The sequence below is a fragment of the Musca autumnalis genome, unplaced genomic scaffold, assembly GCF_047663935.1.
Source record: "Musca autumnalis isolate F117 unplaced genomic scaffold, ASM4766393v1 scaffold_3, whole genome shotgun sequence".
Lineage (NCBI taxonomy): Eukaryota > Metazoa > Arthropoda > Insecta > Diptera > Muscidae > Musca > Musca autumnalis.
This window is the reverse complement of record NW_027411866.1, coordinates 240,270,849-240,291,489: the sequence shown is the minus strand read 5'-3', so window position 1 is coordinate 240,291,489 and position 20,641 is coordinate 240,270,849. Positions and strand designations below refer to the sequence as shown.

Sequence of the window (20,641 nt, the reverse complement as noted above, 5' to 3'; positions counted from 1 at the left end):
CATTGGTTGTTTGATTGATGAAAAATATTCTTTAAAAATCCACGTTCCATTGGTTGTTTGATTGATGAAAAATATTCTTTAAAAATCCACGTTCCATTGGTTGTTTGATTGATGAAAAATATTCTTTAAAAATCCACGTTCCATTGGTTGTTTGATTGATGAAAAATATTCTTTAAAAATCCACGTTCCATTGGTTGTTTGATTGATGAAAAATATTCTTTAAAAATCCACGTTCCATTGGTTGTTTGATTGATGAAAAATATTCTTTAAAAATCCACGTTCCATTGGTTGTTTGATTGATGAAAAATATTCTTTAAAAATCCACGTTCCATTGGTTTTTTGATTGATGAAAAATATTCTTTAAAAATCCACGTTCCATCGGTTGTTTGATTGACGAAAAATATTCTTTAAAAATCCACGTTCCATTGGTTGTTTGATTGATGAAAAATATTCTTTAAAAATCCACGTTCCATTGGTTTGATTGATGAAAAATATTCTTTAAAAATCCACGTTCCATTGGTTTGATTGATGAAAAATATTCTTTAAAAATCCACGTTCCAATGGTTGTTTGATTGATGAAAAATATTCTTTAAAAATCCACGTTCCATTGGTTGTTTGATTGATGAAAAATATTCTTTAAAAATCCACGTTCCATTGGTTGTTTGATTGATGAAAAATATTCTTTAAAAATCCACGTTCCATTGGTTGTTTGATTGATGAAAAATATTCTTTAAAAATCCACGTTCCATTGGTTGTTTGATTGATGAAAAATATTCTTTAAAAATCCACGTTCCATTGGTTGTTTGATTGATGAAAAATATTCTTTAAAAATCCACGTTCCATTGGTTTTTTGATTGATGAAAAATATTCTTTAAAAATCCACGTTCCATCGGTTGTTTGATTGATGAAAAATATTCTTTAAAAATCCACGTTCCATTGGTTGTTTGATTGATGAAAAATATTCTTTAAAAATCCACGTTCCATTGGTTGTTTGATTGATGAAAAATATTCTTTAAAAATCCACGTTCCATTGGTTTGATTGATGAAAAATATTCTTTAAAAATCCACGTTCCAATGGTTGTTTGATTGATGAAAAATATTCTTTAAAAATCCACGTTCCATTGGTTGTTTGATTGATGAAAAATATTATTTAAAAATCCACGTTCCATTGGTTGTTTGATTGATGAAAAATATTCTTTAAAAATCCACGTTCCATTGGTTGTTTGATTGATGAAAAATATTCTTTAAAAATCCACGTTCCATTGGTTGTTTGATTGATGAAAAATATTCTTTAAAAATCCACGTTCCATTGGTTGTTTGATTGATGAAAAATATTCTTTAAAAATCCACGTTCCATTGGTTTTTTGATTGATGAAAAATATTCTTTAAAAATCCACGTTCCATCGGTTGTTTGATTGATGAAAAATATTCTTTAAAAATCCACGTTCCATTGGTTGTTTGATTGATGAAAAATATTCTTTAAAAATCCACGTTCCATTGGTTGTTTGATTGATGAAAAATATTCTTTAAAAATCAACGTTCCATCGGTTGTTTGATTGATGAAAAATATTCTTTAAAAATCCACGTTGCTTTCGTTTATTGATTGACAACAACATATTCTTTAAAAATCCACATTCCTTTGGTTGTTTGATTGATGAAAAATATTCTCAAAAAAACTCAACGTTACATTGGTTGATTGATGAAAAATATTCTTTAAAAATCCACGTTCCTTTGGTTGTTTGATTGACAAAAAATATTCTTTAAAAATCCACTTTCCTTTGGTTTTTTATTGATAAAAAATATTCTTTAAAAATCCACGTTCTTTTGGTTGTTTGATTGATGAACATTTTTTTTTAAAGATCGACGTTCATTTGCTTGTTTGAGTGATGAAAAATATTCTATAAAACTCCACACTCTTTGGTTGTTTGATCGATGAAAAATATTCTTTAAAAATCCACGTTCCTCTCTTTGCTTGATTGACAACAATATATTCTTTAAAAATCCACGTTCCTCTCGTTGCTTGATTGACAACAATATATTCTTTAAAAATCCACGTTCCTTTGGTTGTTTGTTTGCTGAAAAATATTCTTAAAAAATCCAAGTTACTTTGGTTGATTGATTGACAATAAAATATTCTTTAAAAATCCACATTCCATTAGTCCTTCGATTGATGAAAAATTCTCTTTAAATTCCACGCTTGAACTACTTTTTTCGGCTTCCCACTACTCTTTTCCCCATCTGCTTTAATAGTTCGTACACGTTTCGAAACAACAATCCCATAAACCACTACTGCCACATTCCCTTTTTAGACGTTTCATCACATTGCTCCCTACCTCCAATGATGCCCTCCCTCCAGCCCTCCCTCGTTGACACACCAAAATGGGAAATTTGTTTGGTTTGTTCTGTCATGTTTTTCAAAGCTTTCACGATAACATCTTGGGTTCTGTTTCATCTGTCAATTAAATCACTTTCCCACCTTCAACACCTCCTAGTTGGGGTACACCTCCTTTAACGCCCCCCACCAACAGATTCCCTCTTCCGTTCGTCCCCACTTTTGAGAGTAAGAAATGGCGTACAACAACGACAACAACATCACCATATAATTTCAGCATTTGTATGTTAAGACGTAACGTAAATGCAAATCAAATCAAATTAAATTGAATTTTCACCTTTTGTTGTTGTTGTTGGTTGGTTGTTATATATATTTTCTCAACTAAACAAATGATTGTCGTCATCATCTACAGCAGCAGCGTCAAGCAGCATGAAAATCTAGTGAACAAAATATTATACCTCCAATCAAAGCGCAAAAAAGGCACGCGAATTTCTCAAACAAAATAGAAAAACAAATTGAAACGGGCGTTTACGCAAAAACCATCATGGATGGCATAGCAAGCTACATAAATCAAGTGAAAATAAAAAAATAATCCAAATACTAAATAAAATAAAAGAAAATTTCCATCATTACAAATTGCAAAGCTGAAATTGAAGTGTGTACCAGCACCACCACAAGGTTGTGAATAAAATAAATAGCAAAAAAAAGTTTTGCATAGAAATGTGAATAAATTTCATTTTATATCAAGCATCGATTGTTGAAAGTACCAAATTATTTGTACCTATCTATGTGTTTTGTGTATCGTGGAACCTATTGATGAAATTAATTGCTGAAAATTTTCCAAAAATTATTGCTACCAAACTCCAAAGCAGTTACTGGATATCTAACATCATCTTCCTCCAAATGTGGTATGTTGAACATTTTTAATTCTAAATAATTTTGTTTTAATAAGGGCGGGAATGTTTTTTAATTATTTTGAAAAATTTCTCACAAAAAAAAACAGTTGTGTATTTCTATATAGAAAATAGTTATTAATTGTTGTTCCACGAAAGTATTTAAAAAAAAAAAACAATCCTAAAAAAATGTTTTAGGGTCCTAAAAATAATGACTGAATACACTGATGTATAATGTGTACTTGCGCCATCTATACTTGACATTCAATGTGATATGTTAATCAACTCATATGAATTGCTTAGCATAGTTTTAGGGGTATAACTAATTTAATAGAGACTACAATTTGCGTAGCAGTTTGAAGATCCTTTGGCCTCTTGATTAACAACAAAATATTCTTTAAAAATCCACGTTTCTTTGGTCTTTTGATTGACAACAAAATATTCTTTAAAAATCCACGTTTCTTTGGTATTTTGATTGACAACAAAATATTCTTTAAAAATCCACGTTTCTTTGGTCTTTTGATTGACAACAAAATATTCTTTAAAAATCCACGTTTCTTTGGTCTTTTGATTGACAACAAAATATTCTTTAAAAATCCACGTTTCTTTGGTCTTTTGATTGACAACAAAATATTCTTTAAAAATCCACGTTTCTTTGGTCTTTTGATTGACAACAAAATATTCTTTAAAAATCCACGTTTCTTTGGTCTTTTGATTGACAACAAAATATTCTTTAAAAATCCACGTTTCTTTGGTCTTTTGATTGACAACAAAATATTCTTTAAAAATCCACGTTTCTTTGGTCTTTTGATTGACAACAAAATATTCTTTAAAAATCCACGTTTCTTTGGTCTTTTGATTGACAACAAAATATTCTTTAAAAATCCACGTTTCTTTGGTCTTTTGATTGACAACAAAATATTTTTTAAAAATCCACGTTTCTTTGGTCTTTTGATTGACAACAAAATATTCTTTAAAAATCCACGTTTCTTTGGTCTTTTGATTGACAACAAAATATTCTTTAAAAATCCACGTTTCTTTGGTATTTTGATTGACAACAAAATATTCTTTAAAAATCCACGTTTCTTTGGTCTTTTGAGTGACAACAAAATATTCTTTAAAAATCCACGTTTCTTTGGTCTTTTGATTGACAACAAAATATTCTTTAAAAATCCACGTTTCTTTGGTCTTTTGATTGACAACAAAATATTCTTTAAAAATCCACGTTTCTTTGGTATTTTGATTGACAACAAAATATTCTTTAAAAATCCACGTTCCATTGGCCTTCTGATTGACAACAAAGTATTCTTTAAAAATCCACGTTCTATTAGCCTTTCGATTGAGAACAAAGTATTCTTTAAGAATCCACGTTCCATTGGCCTTTTGATTGACAACAAAGAATTCTTTAAAAATCCACGTTCCATTGGCCTATTGATTGACAACAAAATATTATTTAAAAATCCACGTTCCATTGCTCTTTTGATTAACACCAAATATTCTAAAAAAAATCCACGTTAATTTGGTCTGTTGATTGACAACAAAATATTCTTTAAAAATCCACGTTAATTTGGTCTGTTGATTGACAACAAAATATTCTTTAAAAATCCACGTTCATTTGGTCTGTTGATTGACAACAAAATATTCTTTAAAAATCCACGTTCTGTTGGCCTTTTGATTGGCAACAAAATATTCTTTAAAAATCCACGTTCTGTTGGCCTTTTGATTGGCAACAAAATATTCTTTAAAAATCCACGTTCATCTGGTCTGTTGATTGACAACAAAATATTCTTTAAAAATCCACGTTCATTTAGTCTGTGGATTGACAACAAAGCATTCTTTAAAAATCCACGTTCATTTAGTCTGTTGATTGACAACAAAGCATTCTTTAAAAATCCACGTTCATTTGGTCTGTTGATTGACAACAAAATATTCTTTAAAAATCCACGTTAATTTGGTCTGTTGATTGACAACAAAATATTCTTTAAAAATCAACGTTAATTTGGTCTGTTGATTGACAACAAAATATTCTTTAAAAATCCACGTTCTGTTGGCCTTTTGATTGGCAACAAAATATTCTTTAAAAATCCACGTTCTGTTGGCCTTTTGATTGGCAACAAAATATTCTTTAAAAATCCACGTTCATCTGGTCTGTTGATTGACAACAAAATATTCTTTAAAAATCCACGTTCATTTAGTCTGTGGATTGACAACAAAGCATTCTTTAAAAATCCACGTTCGTTTGGCCTTTTGATTGGCAACAAAATATTCTTTAAAAATCCACGTTCATTTGGTCTGTTGATTGACAACAAAATATTCTTTAAAAATCCACGTTCATTTGGTCTGTTGATTGACAACAAAATATTCTTTAAAAATCCACATTCATTTGGTCTGTTGATTGACAACAAAATATTCTTTAAAAATCCACGTTCCATTGGCCTTTGGATTGACAACAAAATATTCTTTAAAATTCCACGTTTCTTTGGTCTTTTGATTACCAACAAAATATTCTTTAAAAATCCACGTTTCTTTGGTCTTTTGATTACCAACTAAATATCCTTTAAAAATCCACGTTAATTTGGTCTGTTGATTGACAACAAAATATTCTTTAAAAATCCACGTTTCTTTGGTCTTTTGATTGACAACAAAATATTCTTTAAAAATCCACGTTTCTTTGGTCTTTTGATTGACAACAAAATATTCTTTAAAAATCCACGTTTCTTTGGTCTTTTGATTGACAACAAAATATTCTTTAAAAATCCACGTTTCTTTGGTCTTTTGATTGACAACAAAATATTCTTTAAAAATCCACGTTCATATGGGCTTTTGATTGACAACAAAATAATCTTCAAAAATCCAAAATATTCTTTAAAAATCCACGTTCCTTTGGTCTGTTGATTGACAACAAATTATGCTTCAAAAATCCACGTTCCTTTGGTCTATTGACTGTTGAAAAAATATTCTCTTAAAATCCACGTTTCTTCGGTTCTTTGATAGATGACAAATATTCTTTTAAATCCAGGTTCCTTTGGTCCTTTAATTGATGAAAAATATTAATTTAAAATCCAGGTTACTTTGGCCTTTTTATTGAGAAAAATAAACTAAAAACTGAGGTAGAAGACTGACCTTTGGCCGGTAACAAAGACTCAACTCTGGACAGATATATGTAGATACTGGCTAGGCGTATAACATGTTTAAATATTGACTTAAGATTTAGAATACAACCCTTGGATAGTTACAAAACCGGCTACGAAATATGCTTTGCCTAACAAATCTTTAAATGGTTTGAAGTATTTTAGACTAACTTAGGAAGGTGAAAAACCCGACTTCGGGTAAAAAATGCGTACAACATTTACTTCGAAATTTCTTGGATGCAATCAACATTTGAATTACAGTTTTAACGTCCTCTATATTTCAATAGTAATATTTATAACTTTTCAATAGGCTTTGCCTAACAAATCTTTAAATGGTTAGAAGTAATTTAGACTATCTTAGGAAGGTGAAAACCCCGACTTCGGAAAAAAAATTCGTACAACATTTACTTCGAAATTTCTTGGATGCAATCAACATTTTAATTACAGTTTCAACGTCCTCTATATTTCAATAGTAATATTTATAACTTTTCATATTTCCTCTTGTGATTGATCTTTACATTTGAATTTAAGTGATAAAATACACCTCTGTAAAATATATTGAATACTACTAATGTAAGCAACTATGTGCTATTAAATTTATCAAGCAATACTAGATGACAATATCGCTTCTCAAAAATAGAAGCTAAACAGAAAGAAATTCAATAAATTCTTTCATTCGTCTTGAGCAACTTGAACTCTGTACATCAACCTCAGTGTTTCCTTATGTAGTTGAAACTGATAGCAGAACATCATCCGCAATACAGAGAGTTAGTCAAGCAAACAATCCACGCATTTTTTTTTTTTTTTGTTTTATTGTGACGCAACGTGGGACCAAATTAGATGACAGTTCATTCCTATTGAGCAACTTGAACTCTGTACATCAACCTCAGTGCTTCCTTAAGTAGTTGAAACTGATAGCAGAGCAGCATCCGCAATAATGAGGGTGAATCAATCAACGAAAGTCATGTTTTCGTTAGTTATATAATGAATACCGAATTGTTTTTTTTTTTTTTGTAAATTTTGTCCAAATTCCCATCGCGTACGATGGTTCTTAAAATTGCTTAAGTACACTCGATTTTTCTTTTGAAATTTGTATGAAAATAAATGGTTTAAATGAGTATTAACTTATAAAATGGTTGCCTTTCGAAAATTGCATCAAAATCCTTGCGAATGTTTTGTAATTTCTAACGTCATCTACATTTGAAATTGTGAACGATGGAGTGACAAATTGACAAGTATATCTTTAGGCGGAGTGTAACTGATAAAAAACTTGGTGGCAATAATATGCCCAATTTATACTCAGAATAGAGTTTCGAAACTCTGACAAGAAAACTATATTTATGCTAAGATATTTAACCCCACTTAGTGTAATACTACCTACATTATCCGAGTATTTCACTTATAAAAACTTCTGTATAAGTGCTGTAGTATTCTGTTTACGAAGTCGTTCGGACTCGGCGATATAAAGATCCCCTACATTGAAGAACTAACCTTTAATCCCATTATCATTTACAGAATACTTCCAATTAATCGAATATCCACTACAGTGGAGAAATGACTTCTGTATAAGTGTATGACTTGCATTTTAGCTACTACCGCCATCTATACGCGAAATTCGATAGTCCCGTACAATACATTTAATGACAATGATATATTAGTAGTAATTTTTTAGGCGGAGTATTTATTAAATTTTCATTGATCCAACTTATTTCTGCGTTCTACAAAAAACAATATGAAATTTCACTGTGGTTCAATAATTTCCCGTCATTCACACAGAAGTGAGTTTGAAACTAGGACTATGCAATACCACATGCAACATATTTATATTACATAATATTTAAGTGAACACCATCGACGTACAGTGATTAAGAAATCATGTCTGACCGTCAAGGCGGGTGTCTACTCACTTTATGAATATTAGTCTGACTTCCAAGGTAACACCTAAGCAGGTAGTGCAAGAAAAGTATATTACTATCCGGGCGTACGGTTAGATTTTTTAGTCTACATTTGGGAGACTTTGAAGCCTTCTTTTGATGACCGTCATGTCATTGAAACAAATTCAACTTTACACAATATAATATCTCCATTTCACTCTGTCTATTGCTTCTCTTTCTGCAATACCGAGCCTTGTCATCTCTTCATCCACTTGTTTGTGCCATCTATTCTTTGGCCTGCCACTTCTGCGTGCACCGCCAAGCGGCTCATATTTATACGCCTTTTTTGAGGGTTCATCATTTTGTAAAGCGTTATTTTTGTTTGACGAGATGTGGCTTTGTTTTTAAACTGCTTACTTAAGTCAAAGTAGCATCTGTTAGCCAATACAATTCTTCTTTTTATTTCACAAATGATGTCGTTAGTTGTGTATTTTGGTGGTGCCGAGGTAAACGAAGTCTTTTACTACCTCAAAATTATAGGAACCAACTTCCACAGTTGGTCCGATCTCAATGGACGCATTGCGCGTCGGCACCATCAGCTTGATCTTCTCGCCGTGTACCGCCAGACCCATTATCGCAGATTCTGCTTCGACCTTCCTAAAGGTATCAGTTACTTCCTTTACTGATCGTCCCATGATGTCTATGTCATCAGCATAGGCAAGTAACATGTGGCTATTGGTGTAAATTGAGCCATTTCTTTTGACATTTGCATCTCGTATTACCTTTTCCAGCAAAATGTTGAATAGGTCACACGAAAGGCTGTCTCCTTGTCTGAAACCTCTTTTGGTACAAAATTTTTCGGAGAGGTTCTTTCCAATTTTAACTGAGGACCTAGTATCAGTTAAAGTCATCTTACAAAGCCGGATGAGCTTTGCGGGGATCCCAAATTCTGACATTGCATGGAATACCTTTGATCGGAGGGGACTGTCGAATGCTGCTTTATAATCGACAAAAAGGTGATATGTGTCGATGTACATCTCTTGGGTCTTCTCTAGGATTTGCCGCAGGGTAAATATCTGGTCAATGGTGGACTTGCCAGGTCTAATTATTTCCAATTATTTCGTTGACCATTGGCTTTAGTCGTTCGCACAATATCCCTGACACTATCTTATAGGCAATAGGAAGAAGACTTATGTCCCTATAGTTGGAGCATACAGTCTTATCTCCTTTCTTGTGGACGGGACATAGGATGCTCAGGTTCCAATCGTCGGGTACACGTTCTTCCTGCCAGATGGTGCTAACTAGCTGATGCATACACCTTATCAGCGCTTTGCCTCCGGTTTTAAACAGCTCGGCTGGTAAGCCATCGGTTCCTGCTTTTTTATTATTCTTCAGCCGGTTTATTGCTGTCTTTACCTCATCTTGGCCGGGTGGTACACATTCAATACCATTTTCTGGTATTGGATCTGTGGTATCTTCGTTGACTTCGCTACTATTGGATACCAGCAGATTGGAGAAATGTCCCTTCCATATCCTGAGCACACTATCTGTATCTGTTACCAGATTACCTTGCTGGTCTCTACAGGAGGATGTGCCTGTACCAAAGCCATCTGTTTGATGTTTCACTCTTTGGTAGAATTTTCGGACTTCATTCTGGCTCCTGTACATCACGATTTTTTCACACTCCCGCTTTTCCAGTTCTCTCTTTTTCTTGCGGAAAAGACGTTTCTCTTCTCTCCTTTTCTCCCGATATCTCTCTCGTGCGCTATGCGTTGCTACTGATTGTAAAGTAGCTCTATATGCCGCATTTTTCTCTTCGGTAGCAGCACGACACTCCTGGTCATACCATGAATTCCTTTGTGGAGGTCTCTGGAATCCAAGTATGGATTTTGCGGCTGTTTGCATGGAGTGGGCAATATTTTGCCATTGTGTTGTTATGTTATTGGGACAAGGAGTGCTCGCGTTAAGCAATTGGGCTAGTTGAGTGGAATATGCTGTGGCTATCTGTTGTGTTTGCAGCCTATCGATGTCCAACTTCCGCGTTGTGTCTGTTCGTGCTTTATTTGCAACGTTTAGACGGGTACGTACCTTTGCTGCAACAAGGTAGTGAACCGAATCAATGTTTGCGCCTCGAAACGATCGTACATCCAACACGCTGGATGAATGTCTTCCATCTATCACAACATGATCAATTTGATTACTTGTTCTTTGATCTGGAGACAGCCAGGTGCCCTTAATAATATCGAGATGATTAAATCTGGTACTGCTAACTACCATGTTTTTTGCAGCTGCAAAGTCTATCAGCCTCATACCATTGTGATGTTTCACTGAATTTCCCGACTGTTGGGCCAAAGATATTCTCCTTCCCAATTTTGGCATTAAAATCGCCTAGAATGATTTTAATGTCATGGGCAGGGCAACGGTCATATGTTTCTTCTAAGCGCTCGTAAAATATATCGTTGGTCTGTTCGTCATTTTTTTAGTGGGAGCATGAGCGCAAATAAAGCTGATGTTGAAGAATTTAGCATTTATTCGAATTGCAGCAAGTCTTTCATTCACTGGAGTGAAGCTGGATACCAGATGTTTTAGTCTCCGACTAACTACAAGTCCGCAACCAAACTCATGCTCTACGTCATGGCAGCTATAATACAGTGCGTCACCTTTAGGTGTTGTTGTGACGCCTTTCCTTTGGCAGTAATATCGGCCATGTACTTTTCAAGTACGTCTGCACTTCGCGAAGACTGCACCTTCTCTATAAAGAGTGCGAACATTCCAGGTGCAGATTCGCAGATCATGGTCCTTGAAACGTTTGCGGGGTTCGTCAACTTTAGAGGGTTTTTTTCTTTTCTTTCGTTTTTTCATAGTAGTCTTTTTTTTCTAGGGGAGGGTTACTAACTCGACGCCCAAACCCAAGTTTTTAACGTTCTTATGGGCGCGGCACATGTTAGCTCACTACCTTTAACGGGTGTTAAAGGCAGTTCCCCAGGTGACACCACAGGGAGGTCAGTGTCCACTTGAGATGAAAGAGGGACCAAGATAAATCCTGGGCTTTGCCATGTTAAAACCGGTCAGGACCGTTGTTTGGTATCTTCCATCCCCTACGTCCCCCATCACATTAGAGATGCTACACATTATTAATATACGGAATGACAAAAGAATCAATTATAAAACATACACAGACCACTGTGCGCATATGTATAGAAACTTAGTGCATAAATACGGAAGAAAGAAAACTAAGTTTGACGTTACCACTAGAAAGGAACGGATACTCTTCCAAAAATTCATGTAATTTGATTGTGTTGTATTTAATATTTAACTTGTAGTAATGAAAAATTGTGCTTTTAAAATACAGATCCCTGAAGATGATTGTCGACGACAATTGAAATATTGGATAAAAATAAAATAACAATTTAACAACAAAAATATCAACAACTTTTTAATTACCTTAAGCCAAACGATCATCAACAAAAATTAAACAAAACAATATTAAATTTAAAATAACACATCGTTTCATGCCATGAATGAAACAATTCATAGAATTAATGAAACCTTTCCGTATACCAATGAAATCTGTTCATAGATGCAATGAAACCGTTTTCTTTCAATTTAAAAAGCCTTTGAAATACCAAGAAAATATTTTATCAATACATTGAATAATTTTCAGCGATCAACGGCCTTTTGGAAAAGAAATATGAAAAGTTCTGTCTGTTCACAGAAGACCTAGAGTTCTTTTGAAACACTTATGAAAGAACTTCTTTGTAGAGAAGGCTATTAAAATGTGTTTTTCATATTTCAATGATGTATCTTTCCATATTCGTAAATGAATAACTTTCTTCTTCCTAGAGAAGACATTAGAAAGACCCTTCGAGAGATAAGACAGACGAATGAACATTGTTCAATCCACCCGAAATTGGCAATTGTTTTGAAAATGCAATCTTTTTAAGGTTTTAGAGTGCATATGCCCTCTTTAGCCATACTCTGAGGTTATACCTAAAAATACTAGCGTTTGGAACAAATATTTGTTTAAATATCCCCTTAATTGTTTTTCGAACTAAAATTTAAGTTTACAAATGACCTGTCACTATTTAGATTGCAATTTTATTATTATTTTTATTATTATTTTTGTGTGTTTATTTTTTCATTTTTAATGGTCAAGTTTTGTTATGCCTTAAGCAACAAAGTTTGCCTTTTTGATTTTGACACTTGATTTGGCAATTGATTTACGATAATTTATATTTCCAAGTTAAATAAATTTCAATATTATTGACAGCGATTTTATGTTGAAAAAAAACTAAAGTGTTGTGCTCCACATATATTTAAAAATCTCAGCATTTAATTATTTTGCATATCTTTAATTGGCTTCGCGAACATAGAACATATTTTGGTTTCAATTCGTTGAGAAAAAACGTTTTCGTTTTTTGCATTATAATCAGCTTATGTGGTGAATAAATAATCGCATTAATCTAAAATGCAATCAGCTATTCTGTTTTAATGCTAGCCAGCCAGCCAAACTTCCAGTTTTCTTCTTTTTTTTTTTGGCTGGCCACCACCGCTGAGTCTGTTATTTGGTCTTGATGCTGGCCGCCACTTGTCGTCATCATAGCTGAGTGCCTTTGTGAAATGAACGGGGTTTCAGTTCATGGCATTTAATGTGATTTCTATTAGAGGTCTTGTCGTATTCTTTCTATGTATTCTCGTTGGCTTCTTGGCGGGTTCCAATTTAATTTTATTAAAGCAAAGAAGAAGAAAAAAAAACCGCCACAATAGTTTGAATTCAATTTAAATTAATTTATTGTCAAGTGTTTTAGTTAAATTGGAAAATGAAGACAGGAAAAAATCTGTGGTGTTGTTGTGGGGTGGGAACAAAAAACATAAAGAAATTTTATATTTAATAAAAATGAGAAAAAAAATAATTGACCTTTAGTAATATACAAATTTTTACCCGACACCTTCAACATAATGAACAAAAATTACAAACATTTTCCCAATACATCTCCAACATAAAAATGAGGTAGTAGGGTGGGAAAAAGTCGCTTGGGCATATTCAAGCTTTTCGATTTGTGTACACCTATCACCAAATATGACCTTTCACCTACACCAATTGGAAAATTACATTGCAGCTATCAGCCAAAATTTTCTGATGTATCTAAAATTTATTTAAAAATTACACTTTTTTCCACAGCCCTAACTATGCATATTCATATATGGGAATACATACATATGTATGTATATTTATGAACATATTTTTGGAAACCTACTAACCAAACAACCAACCAAACACCCTCAACAACAACAACCACTCTTATCACAAACATCAGCCGCATAAATATGTAAAAATGTCATATATCCATATGTATGTATGTCTCTAGGTATAACCATTCAACATGCGAAACGTTTTGTAATGGAAATGACAGCATGTTGACATGCAGACAAAACGTAGTAACGAAACATATGAACAGGCAAACGACAGAGAATGTTTTATATGAAAAGTTTTTGGGGATGTCATACAAAACCAAAATACCATTTATATATATCTACATACATACGTATATAGGTTTGTATTTACATTTCCATATTCATATTCAATTCTTCAAATACGCACAAAATTAAAATGATTTTGTGTGGTAGGTATTCCCAACAAACGCCTCCCCCACCCATTTTTCCAATTGTACAGCAGATGAATTATAATTATTATTTCTTTCGTATATATGTATGTATATGTGTGATTTGCCTTTTAACTAAATTTCTTTCATATCAAACCAAAACAACAAAAATACTTTTCAAACTAAAGTTAACCACAACAAAAGAAAACAACAAAAAACATCTCAAATGAAATAAACTTTTCTATTACTTGTCGTTCATATATTTATTGTTAATTAATAAAACAAACATCATTAGGAAAATCCACATATACATACATACATTAATTTATATGAAGGTATTGGAAAAGATTACTATCTTCTTATTAAAAATCTGGATAGAAAATATCTTTACAAATACAGAAAAGAAGCCAAGGTCGTCTTACAGAAGACTGGAAGGTCAATTTCCCTCATTGAAGACTTAAAATCCGTTTTATTGGGCACTTGAAACTCTTCTCATAGAAAAAGTCTGGATTATTTTCTTCATGAAGACGCAGGAAAAAGAGGGAGATGGAAAAGCGGGAGTGTGAAAAAATCGAGATGTACAGGAACAAGAATAAAGTCCGAAAATTCTACCAAATTATCAAGCATCAACCTGATGGCTTTGGTACAGGCACATCCTTCTGTAGAGATCAGCAAGGTAATCTGGTAACTGATACAGATAGTGTGCTCAGGATATGGAAAGAACATTTTTCAAAACTGTTGGTATCCAATAGCAGCGACGACGACCCAATCCCAGAAGATGGTATTGAATGTATTGAATGTATATCGGCTGAAGAATAATAAGGCAGCAGGAGCCGATGGCTTACCAGCCGAGCTGTTCAAAACCGGAGGCGACACGCTGATAAGGTGTATTCATCAGCTAGTTACCACCATCCGGCAGGAAGAACGAGTACCCAACCATTCGAACCTGAGTATCCTGTGTCCCGTCTACAAGAAGGGAGATAAGACTGTATGCTCTAACTATAGGAGCATAGGTCTACTTCCTATTGCCAACAAGATCGTGTCAGGGATATTGTTCGAACGACTAAAGCGACTATAATTGAACCATACCAAGCTTTAGACCTGGCAAGTCCACCATTGACCCGATATTTACCCTGCGGCAAATCCTGGAGAAGACCCAAGAGATGCAAATCGACACCTACAACCTTTTTGTCGATTATAAATCAGCCTTCGACAGCCCGCTGCGTTCAAAGGCATTTCAAGCCATGTCTCAATTTGGTATCCCCGCAAAGCTCATCCGGCTTTGTAAAATGACTTTAACTCACACCAGGTCCTCATTTAAAATAGGAAAGAACCGCTCCGAAGAGTTTTGTACCAAAAGAGGTTTCAGACAAGGAGACAGCCTTTAGTGTGATCTCTTCAACATCCTGCTGGAAAAGGTTATACGAGAAGCAAACGTCAAAAAAGTGGCACAATCTACACCAATAGCCACATGTTACTTGCTATGCTGATGATATAGACATCATGGGACGATCAGTAAAAGAAGTAACCGATACCTTTATGGAAATCGAGGGAGAAGACCAAGTTGATGGTGTCGACGCGCAATGCGTCCATTGAGCTTGGACCAACTGTGAAAGTTGGTTCCTATAATTTTGAGGTAGTAAAAGACTTCGTCTACCTCGGCACCTCCGTAAACACAACAAACGACATCAGTTGTGAAATAAAAAGAATTGTATTGGCCAACAGATGCTACTTTGGTTTAAGTAAGCAGTTTAAAAACAAAGCCACATCTCGACAAACGCTCTACAAAATACTACCCGTGCTGATGTATGGCTCCGAAGCCTGAATACTTCCGCAAGCAGACATGGCAGTGCTTGGTGTGTTTGAGAGAAAAATTCTTCTAAAGATCTATGGACCAATCTGCGTTGACGGTGAATATGGGCGTCGTATGAACCACGAGCTGTATCTGCTATACAACGACATCAATATAGTTAAACGTATCGAGATGCCGCGATTGCGTTGGCTAGGCCATATCATAAGAATGAGCGAAGATGAACCCGCTAAAAAGGCGTATAAATACGGACCGCTTGGCGGTGCACGCAGAATTGGCAGCCCAAGGAATAGATGGCGCAAACAAGTAGATGAAGAGATGAAAAGGCGCGGTATTACAGAATGCGAAACAACAAATATAGAGAAATGGAGATCTTTTCTTAGTTCGGCCTATGGAACAAATGTTCTGTAATGGGACAGCTAAGTAAGTAAGTAAGACTTGAAGGCGTTCTTATTGAAGATTTAAGGGTCTTCTAATAGTAGACTTGAGGGTCTTTTTATGGAAGTATTAATTGTAGAAAAAAAATCTTTATTGTCTTCTAATATATGACTTAACATCTTATAAAGGCAGATTTAGCGGTCATCTAATAGTCTTCCATTAGATGACCGCTAAAACTCGAAAATCTTATAATAGAACCCTTGTAGGTCTTTAAAAAGAAGACACGAGGGTTGTCTAATAGAAGACTGGATGATCTTCTAAGTCTTCTTTAGAAGATACTAGCACTCAAAGTCTTTTAATATATGTACTTACTTACTTAGCTGGCCCATTACAGAACATTTGTTCCATAAGCCGAACTAAGAAAAGATCTCCATTTCTCTCTATTTGTTACTTCGCACTCTGGAATACCTCGCCTTTTCATCTCTTCATCCACTTGTTTGTGACATCTATTCTTTGGCCTGTCATGTGGCTCGAATTTATACGCCTGAATTTTTCTCACAGACACGCCAAGCACTGCCTTATCTGCTTGCGCAAGTACCCAGGCTTCGGAGCCATACATCAGCACGGGTAGTATCAGTGTTTTGTAAAGCGTTATGTTTGTTTGACGAGTTGTGGCTTTGTTTTTAAAGTGCTTACTTAAGCCAAAGTAGCATCTTCTTTTTATACCCTCCACCATAGTATAGTTTGTAACACATCGAACTAATCATTTGCGACCCTATAAAGTATATATATTCTTGATCAGGAAACAATTCTAAAACGATCTAGCCATGTCCGTCTCTCCGTCCGCAATAATTGAGATAGAGCGCTGAAATTTTGCACCCGAGGGTATTTTTTCCATAGGCAGGTCAAGTTCGAAGATGGGCTATATAGGTATAGCCCCCATATAACGGTACCTCCCGATTTGAGGTATTTTCACGTTCTTCGCCACATTTGCAGACTGAATAAGCTATAATTTGGGATTTAGAGTTCCTGGGGTGCAAACAACATATCTACAAAAAATTATGTATATAGGTCCAATATATCGGTACCTCCCGATTTTCGGTATTTTGTGGATTTTAGCTACAATTTTTAACCGAACTAGCTGTAATTTGACGTATGAGGTTATCTGTGGCCACGAAACTTATCCACCAAACATCGTCAATATTGGTCCATGTTTTGGTATAGCCCCCATATATCGGTACCTCCCGATTTTCGGTATTTTGTGGATTTTAGCTACAATTTTTAAACTAAATAGCTGTAATTTGACGTATGAGGTTATTTGTGGTCACGAAACTTATCCACCAAAAATCGTCAATATTGGTCCATGTTTTGGTATAAGCCCCATATATCGGTACCTCCCGATTTTCGGTATTTTGAGGAATTTAGCTACAATTTTTAACCAAACTAGCTGTAATTTGACATATGAGGTTATCAATGGTCACTTATACACCAAATATAGTCAATATAGGTCCATATTTTGGAATAGCTCCCATATAACGGTACCTCCCGATTTTCCGTATTTTGAGATTTTTAGCTAAAATTTTTAACCAATTGGAGATTTTATGTAAAGCTAAACGGTATTATACAGTAACATAATTTACTCCTTCTAGGAATATACCTTGACGTGGCGGAGGATCTAAGTACTTTCCCAATGGAAAAGAAACCAATTATTCCATTTAGAATATCGGCCAGGACGAACTTAACACTTTTTTTACTTGTTAATTTACAACTAAAGTCGTTTGTTGTGTTTACGGCTGTGCCGAGGTAGACGAAGTCTTTTACTACCTCAAAATTATAAGAACCAACTTCCACAGTTGGTCCAAGCTCAATGGACGCATTGCGCGTCGACACCATTAACATGGTCTTCTCACTGGGTATCAGTTACTTCTTTTACTGATCGTCCCATGATGTCTATATCATCAGCATAAGCAAGTAACATGTGGCTATTGGTGTAGATTGTGCCACTTCTTTTGACGTTTGCCTCTCGTATAACCTTTTCCAGCAGGATGTTGAAGAGATCACACGAAAGGCTGTCTCCTTGTCTGAAACCTCTTTTGGTACAAAACTCTTCGGAGAGGTTCTTTCCTATTTTAACTGAGGATTTCGTGTCAGTTAAAGTCATTTTACAAAGCCGGATGAGCTTTGCGGGGATACCAAATTCAGACATTGCTTGGTATAGCTTTGAACGTAGCGGGCTGTCGAAGGCTGCTTTATAATCGACAAAAATGTGGTATGTGTTGATCTGCATTTCTTGGGTCTTTTCCAAGATTTTGCCGCAGGGTAAATATCTGGTCAATGGTGGACTTTCTAGGTCTAAAGCCGCCCAATTATCTCGTTGACCATTGGCTTTAGTCGTTCGCACAATAATCCTGATATAATCTTGTAGGCAACAGGGAGTAGACTTATGCCCCTATAATTAGAGCATACAGTCTTATCTCCTTTCTTATGGACGGGCACAGGATATTCAGGTTCCAATCGTCGGGTACGCGTTCTTCCTCCCAGATGGAGCTACCTAGCTGATGCATACATCTTATCAGCGTGTCGCCTCCGGTTTTAAACAGCTCGGCTGGTAGGCCATCAGCTCCTGCTGCCTTATTATTCTTCAGCCGGTTTATTGCTGTCTTTACCTCATCTTGGCTGGGCGGTATACATTCAATACCATCTTCGGGGATTGGGTCTGTGGTATCTTCGTCGACTTCGCTACTATTGGATACCCACTGTTTGGAAAAATGCTCTTTCCATATCCTTAGCACACTATGGAGCATTATTATATGTGTTCTTTTATTATCTGATGGCTTTGAAAACGCAAAATAAACCAATTTGGAGGCATTAAAAATATAATTTTACATTGAAAATTAATGCCAAGAAGCTCCTTCTTTAAAAGTAATCATCACTTTTAACTTTAAGTTAAGTGGGACTCTCTAAATCTGTTCGGTAAATTCAAAATATAACAAAAGAAGATTTGTAATAATGGGGGTATCTGTATCATGTACCAAATTACCTTGCTAGTCTCTACAGGAGGGATGTGTCTGTACCAAAGCCATCTGTTTGATGCTTGACTCTTTGGTAGAATTTTCGGACTTCATTCTGTCTCCTGTACATCTCGATCTATTCACACTCCCGCTTTTCCATCTCACTCTTTTTCCTGCGGAAACGACGTTTCTCCTCTCTCCTTTTCTCCCGATACCTCTTTCTTACGCTACGTGTTGCTACTGATTGTAAAGTAGCCCTATATGCCGCATTTTTCTCTTCAGTAGCAGCACGACACTCCTGGTCATACCATGGATTACTTGGTGGGGGTCTCTGATATCCAAGTATGGATTTTGCGGCTGTTTGCATGGAGTGGGCAATAATTTGCCATTGCGCTGATATATTATCGGGACGAGGAGTGCTTTGATTAAGCATTTAGGCCAGTTGAGTGGAATATGCTGTGGCTATCTGTTGTGATTGCAGCTTACCGATGTCCAACTTCCGTGTTGTGTCTTTTCGCACTTTGTTTGCTACGTTTAATCTGGTACGTACCTTAGCTGAAACAAGGCAGTGGTCCGAGTCTATGTTTGCTCCTCGGAACGAGCGCACATCCAACACACTTGATGCATGTCTTCCATCTATCACAACGTGATCAATTTGATTACTTGTTCTTTGATCTGGAGACAGCCAGGTGCCCTTATGGATGTCGAGATGTTGAAATCTGGTGCTGCTAACCACCATGTTTTTGCAGCTGCAAAGTCTATCAGCCTCATACCATTGTCTGATGTTTCACTGTGGAGACTAAATTGCCCGACTGTTGGACCAAATATATTCTCCTTTCCAATTTTGGCATTAAAATCGCCTAGTATAATTTTAATGTCATGGGCAGGGCAACGGTCATAAGGTTTTTCTAAGCGCTCGTAAAATATATCTTTGGTCTGTTCGTCCTTGTCTTCAGTGGGAGCATGAGCGCAAATAAAGCTGATGTTGAAGAATTTTGCTTTTAATCGAATTGTAGCAAGTCTTTTCATTCACGGGTGTGAAGCTGGAGACCAGATGTATTAACCTCCGACCAACTACAAATCCGCAACCAAACTCATGCTTTGTGTCATGGCAGCTATAATACAGTGCGTCACCTTTAGGTGTTGTTGTGACGCCTTTCCCGTTCCATCGTATTTCCTCTATGGCAATAATGTCGGCCTTGTACTTTTCAAGTACATCTGCCAATGCGTAAACTGCACCTTCTCTATAAAGTGTGCAAAAATTCCAGGTGCAGATTCGCAGATCATGGTCCTTAAAACGTTTGAGGGGTTCGTCAATTTTAGAGGGGTTTGTTTTTCTGTTCTTTCGTTTTTTCATAGTAGGCTGTTTTTTCCAAGTTTTTAACGTTCTTATGGGTGAACGTGCGATACACGTTTTACACCATTAACGGGTGTTAAAGGCAGTTCCCCAGGCGACTCCACGGGGAGGTCAGTGTCCACTTGAGATGAAAGAGGGACCAAGATAAATCCTGGACTTTGCCATGTTAAAGCCAGTCAGGACCGTTCCTTGATATCTTTCATCCCCTACGTCACCCATTTTTATATATTCCGCCTAAAAATATGCTTGTCG

The 20,641-nt window shown here is 35.4% G+C and overlaps 1 protein-coding gene across 30 annotated transcripts in view; it reads left to right on the top strand.

Moving 5' to 3' along the window:
- dnc (phosphodiesterase dunce) overlaps positions 1-20,641 on the top strand; it is a 1,334,769-nt gene that overhangs the window by 1,029,330 nt on the left and 284,798 nt on the right. For 10 of the 30 annotated variants that reach the window (XM_073977488.1, XM_073977475.1, XM_073977484.1 and 7 more), the window contains exon 2: positions 2,745-3,240. The exons of 17 other annotated variants lie outside the window; for them this stretch is intronic. The gene's annotated coding sequence lies outside the window, so the exon portion shown is untranslated. The remainder of the gene's footprint in view (positions 1-2,744; positions 3,241-20,641) is intronic. 3 more of the 30 variants (XM_073977477.1, XM_073977485.1, XM_073977479.1) reach the window with 2 other exon arrangements.